The sequence below is a fragment of the Montipora capricornis genome, chromosome 1 (assembly GCF_036669925.1).
Source record: "Montipora capricornis isolate CH-2021 chromosome 1, ASM3666992v2, whole genome shotgun sequence".
NCBI classification, from domain to species: domain Eukaryota; kingdom Metazoa; phylum Cnidaria; class Anthozoa; order Scleractinia; family Acroporidae; genus Montipora; species Montipora capricornis.
This window is the reverse complement of record NC_090883.1, coordinates 11232636-11239008: the sequence shown is the minus strand read 5'-3', so window position 1 is coordinate 11239008 and position 6373 is coordinate 11232636.

Genomic DNA, 6373 nt, shown 5'->3' with positions numbered 1-6373 from the left:
CTTTAAGCGTGCCATTTACAAACTTGTTCTTGAATCATTTTTTGGATTCACTTGAACGTGGAAATTTTTTTAATACGTGAGAACAAAGCTAAAATAGTGTCTTGCAAAAGCGATATTGGAGAGAACAGAATGCCGTTATTCAGACGGGCTCTGTATGTGGGAACATGACACGGCTAAATTTACTGTTTGCCCCTGTGCTTGCTTTCGTTTCGTATCCCAACATCTACGGTGTAGCTATAGTGGATAATGACAAGTCTGAAAAGGCTGAGAAGAGAACAGAAGTTGGGGCTTGATGATTTTGTTGCTCATTTTCAGGGGAAGGTCTGTTCCGGGTAGCTGTTGTACTGTTAAAATTTACTTCCTTTTGTAAATTAACCCAATTTGAAATAACAGAAGAGTGTCGCACAATTCCTTGTCCCACTTCCTTCAATCGTACAATATAAAAATATAGATAGTGCAGTTAACAGGAAAATTGTTCTGTTGCACAGCGCTGCTGCATTGTAAGTTTTAAAGTTGTAAAAGTTACATGCTAAACGTTTGAATATAATTGCTGTTGCGTTAATATGAGGAAAAAAAGTTAAGTTGAAATCCATAAAATCAAAAATTAATAACACAAAAATAAATTAAAATAACATAAAATCAAAAGTTAATATCAAAATGTTTTACACTACTTATAAAAATAGGCAAAAATAGTATTTAAAAAACTATCTAGAATCTTGTTTTAAAATTATTCACTATCTTAAACAAGTTATTTTACTGTTTTCGAGTTGTTGGTTTTCTTCAACGGTTGACACGCCGTTGAACTTAAAAAAGCTTACACTGCAGAGCAGTTTTTTGAACTCGGTTTTTCGGTTGACTCCCGTTATTCAGTTTTCTTTGGAGTTCTATTTTAAGTTCTGTTTTAAAGGTTAATCTATCATTTTTCTTTGAGCTTTGCGATCGGGGCGCTTTTTTCAGTTATAAGTTAATTTCAACTGTGACAGTGCGACGTAAAGCGCATAGAAAGACTTTTTACAAACCAGTTTGTCATGTTCATTTTCAGAAAAAAAAGCAGAAAAAATTTACCGGCTTAGGTCAGTCCGTATAGGGAAAAACTGTGCCCTCGGCCTTGAGTACGACCCTCGTTCAGCGGCCAAGGGCCGTATTCAAGACCTCACCGGTGAATAACATATATATATATTGATAAAATATATTCAAAATTTCCTGTGTCTCTTTTCTTCGCGATTACATTCGTATGCAATTTCCTTTTAAAAGATTTAACATTTTTCACCTTCTTTAGGTCAGAAGACAGTTCTTTCAATTTTTAATAGTCGTCGTCAAGTAAAAGTCCGGCCTCCTTCTTTGTTTTTCACAAAAACAGGACAATGAAAATTTAAATTTGCAAAACGAGTGGATCGGTTGTGAATCTCAGAATTTGAGGTGTTTTGGGTTAACATAGCCTGATAATGTAATCTGGAGTTGTGCCCCCGAGTCACTTGAAGGCTATAGAACATCTATATCTGCATCGGTAAAGAATGGAATCCAGTTAAGTTCATTAAACACAGGTAATGTGCGTGTTGTTCTTTCGGCGTCCAATATAATGCTTGCAGCTCTCTTCTGCATCCGTAAAGCCCTGGCCAAACGCTCGCAACATTTCAACGTAACATCTTGCAACATTCTTGGGCACAACATGTTGCATACGTTTGGCCACCCTGTTGCGATATGTTTGCAACATGTTGGAATTTGGAAATGGTAAAATTTTTCGTGCAACAATTTGGATGTTGCATGCTGTTGTACTCGTTTGGCCACTTTCTCGCAACATTGTTGAGCTAGGGCATGCGCGTTAGGTTCACTTCTTGCGCGCCGGGGGCCTGGGGCACATGAACATTGACATGTTCCGTTGAAAATGATGGAAATGTTGCGTGCGTTTGGCCACCCAGTTCAACACATGTCGTAACATCATGCAACAATGTTGCAAGATGTTGCGTTGAAATGTTTCGAGTGTTTGGCCAGGCCTTAAGACTCTCTGTAGCAATTCCTTGCTTCAAGATGACCAGATTGGACTGAGGTACAACATAACTGGCTTTATCATAGCGACATAAAACATTAACTTGTGCTTTTGTTTGATATAAGGACTAATATGCCTTAGAAGTCCAATTTGTTTTGACAGTTTCTTACACAATTCATCTATGTGTGCTTCAAAACTCACATCTTTATCAATGATGAAACCCAATAATTTAGGATGCGATAATTTCCCCACTAAGCTTATGTTGTAACCTTTTCCCCGTAACAAGTAACTCTAAAGTCTTCGTGGTATTGATGTACATTTTATCATCCGTTGACCATTTCTCAATATTCTCCAGGTCATTAGAAAGAGCTTGAATTAAGGAAGTGATATTATTCCAGCTTGCACTCAAGGACAGGGTGGTATCGTCAACATATATATCAATAGAGGAGTTGTCCAAATGTAGAGGCATATCATTCACAAATAGGAGAAATAGAACTGGACCGAGAATTGATCTCCTGCGGTAACCCATTCATGCCTGACAGGTTTCGGCTCAGACGTTATATGCCCTAGTTTCACAAATACAGGGTTCGTGTTACTCCTTGAAGTCCTTGAAAAGCCGTGGAATTTAATTTTGGACTTCAAGGGTGCTTGAGAAGCCCTTGAAAAAGGATTTGGTGGGGAAACTGCTTGAAAACTCCTTGAATATTTTCTTGGGTGAAACTGTTGAAAATTGTTGAGATTGAATCTTCCTAAGTTAAAGAGACATTTCCACATTGGAGCCCAAATTTGACTATTGGAGAAAGATTAAATGCCCGTGCATGCACTTAACTCGCAGGACGTGGGAAAGAATTTCTGTGTTACGCACTGTATTGTGAAACAGAGGCCATTTTGTTTTATGAGAATAAGAATGTGTTCGTGTGTAGTCACGGTCTGTTGCTTAGAGGATGCCAAGGAAGGCTTTCTCATCAAAGAAAACACTGAAACATGATGTATGGCATAGAGATCTTCTTAAAAACATTCCTTGAAAACTCAATTTCCGGTTCTTGAAAACTCCTGGAATTTTATATACAAAATCCAGCACGAACCCTGTATATATGCAAGTCTCTTTAGCGAGAGGCGCCCTTAGCATATACCTGTGCGACCCTATATATCGATATAAACCGCGATTCAAATCTATATCGCTTTAATTTTGCACATATTTTACTACTGCAGCCCGGTCTTGGACTGGGTCTGGCGCTTGAGTGATAAGCTCCAAAAACTAGATCGTGCAGCTCCAGTCATTAGAGTGCCTATCACCTCAAATCACATTTTCACTTTTTTAATTTTTTTTCTCCGAAATGATCCCAAATATATCGTATGGTTTTTAGAACCTTTTAATTGAAATTTCACTTTATTATTGGCTTTGAAAGACGGGAAAAGTGGTCATACTTTGATCAATAACCGAGCAATGAAGGGGAATAATATAAGTTCGATACCGGGTTTACGTCTCTGTGAACAATTTAAGCGAAACGAGATACTTCCGCGAAGCATGCACTGGGTTGCCTGTGGTACGTGTTAGAGGAACTCAGAAGGCACTGAAGTGTGGTATTGAACTACAGCATTCCAGTCTCTGAAGAATAACAGATAAAATAGAAGCGAGAAACATTGGCTTCTGGGCTGACGTGTGGATAATTTTCAAGTTCCCTCACAACTTCTTTTCACTACAAGTTTAAGCGTGCCCTCTGAGCATCTGACTAAAGTTTATTGAAATCTCCCCTGTCTGGCGGGGTTAGTATCTGGATGGGTGAGCTGAACAATATACCCCTTCATAAAACAGAAGCATCGGACCGAAAGTACTATTAACGCTAACAAATGCGAACTCAGCAAGGTAAAGATTTTGTTAGCTTGCTTTCTGCAAAACAAATATTGATGCAAAAGTAAATAACTATTGATACACAGCTTTTAGAAAGAGCAGAAGGAAGTTTCCGGGAAGGTCGATCAAGAATAAAATAATTACGACATGAAAAGTCAACATTAATTTTGAACCGTGAATATATAATATAAAAAGTTACGATCAGCGACAAACATTTTGGGAGATTTTTGCTACGTTCAATTTTTGTTATTCTACTTCTCGCTGCACAAATAAATCGCAAAATCGAAAGTGACAGGCCGGAATTCAGCGGGCGCCGTGATTAAGTTACCGCGGCATGTTTACTCGCCAAACAGTGAAGCATATGTGTCAAATGATGGCAAGATACCGGGTTTTTGAAAGTTTCTTTTTCTGTGAAGTGTTTTAAAGTTTGACAATGAAATGAGCGAAGTCAAAACAAAGATCACTATCGCCCAACTCTCGAGGTTGACCATTTGTTTATGCAAAGTCAAAGTTTACTCTCCAAGACACGTACGACGTAATTTATCACCAGGTAATTCCATCATTTTGGAAATAGCAGCTACTTTATTACTCATCGGCGTCACAATTTTTCACTGATTTTGGGGCTCATTTTGTTGAAACTCAAGCACGCTTCCAACAGACCTGTTTATTTTCGTGAACCCTTCCTGCTTACAGAGCAATACTACAAAAATTCTCCCATATCACATTTCAACCTTAAGCTCGAAAATTCAATACACAACATGATATTATAATTCACAAAGGCAGAACAAACCACAGAATCCTTTTCCAGCGAAAACTTTATTGAAACAAACAACATATTTGCTCTTAGAGGAGAAAACCTCTTCCTATTTCATTGCGTGCGTGAAGACTCAATCGTGTCAAATTACCATATACTTCAGGTTCAAACCCTTTCCTGAAAAACCTTTTCCTTGAATAATGATGCACAAAATAGTCGACAAGCTTTCTTTTAAATAGTTCTTGACTGTCACATTTCCATTTTTTTTTTACCTGCTTTTGTTGAACCTATAAGTTACCAGATAATTTTCCATTTGGTTTCAGTGTTGTACATAAAACTACACACTCGTGATGAAATATTAGAAATACAGCTCACTTTGATTTCGGCTCGACGGGCGATAGATTGTTGTCGAAGTCTTTTACTCGTCGCTTTTAAGATTCCAGGTGTTTGTTTTTCACCGCCTGCTTAGTTTATCCAACTGACTTTCCATTATTGAGCTCCATAAGGGTATATTTTGTTTAAGGATCCACTAAAACGCCATTCACGTTACATGACTTTCGACGCTATTGCAGGGTAAGTTAATGATTCTACTGTGTCCACCAGAAAAATCTACGCATTTCCACTACCCTCTCGATCCTAAGAAAATACGCTCAGACGGCTCTATGCAGAAAGACACCACTTAGCAGGGGAGTGACAGGCAGACTTTTACCGACACGGAAAAAAAACTAAAAAAACTAAAAAAGAGAAAACAAACAAATCGCACCCACTTTCCGACTGAGATTGCCATACTGGCAACCCAGTAATGATATCACGAAGGAAACTGACATATCCCATTCCTACATGGCAATCATGTGAATGGGGAGCCCCTGGGAGTCAATGTCCCCATTAATTGTGTTTTCGTTGCACGCAATGCAATATCGGTGACACATGGCGGTATTGTTGGAGAGAGGTAAATTAACCAGCGGCGAAACCGCGGGGAGAATGGGGAGGGGCGCTGTGAAATACCTTATGAATGGGACACAAACAGCAGTGATAAACATATTGAACTTGTTCATTTTGATTATGACTTGATGTTTCGTATGTGCTCTACATACATTTTCAAAAGTAACCGTTGAAATTTAAAACAGCTGTTTATATATAACAAAGCGGATGAGGGGACTGGAACCTAGATTAAGCAAACACTTAACAGTAAATATATAATAATAATAATAATAATAATATAATAATAATAATAATAATAATAATAAAAAACAGAAAAGATTAATAAAGCATCAGCTTTTCACTTCCGACGTTGACGTTGAAAGCTGGCTCAAGTTCTAGAATAAATAAGGTCTCTTTTATTTTACAATGATAGTCTGTTTTGCCCTTCGCTAAAATATCAAAATGATCCCACTTGATGTTATGTCCAGGGACGCGGTCATCAATGGCTGAAGTATTGTCATTTTTAGCTAGGGCCTTAATATGTTCGGTTTGTCTATCGTGAAGCCGCCGCTTAGGTTTACCGATGTAAAAACCATTGCACTCCCAGCAATTTGCTCTCTAAATAACTCTGGATTGTTGTGAACGATTAATACGGTCCTTGTAAGGAAAGAAAGATTTTATACATCGAGTGCTCTGAAAAACAATCTTGAGGTTAACACAAGAGTAGAATTTGTACACACAAGATTTCAGGCGTTTAGCGACTTGGTTGTTTTGCAAACCTAAGTAGGGATGTAGTATAACAATATCTTTCTTAGGAACTGTAGACACTGGATTGCTATGCTGATGTTCTGTTTTTGTT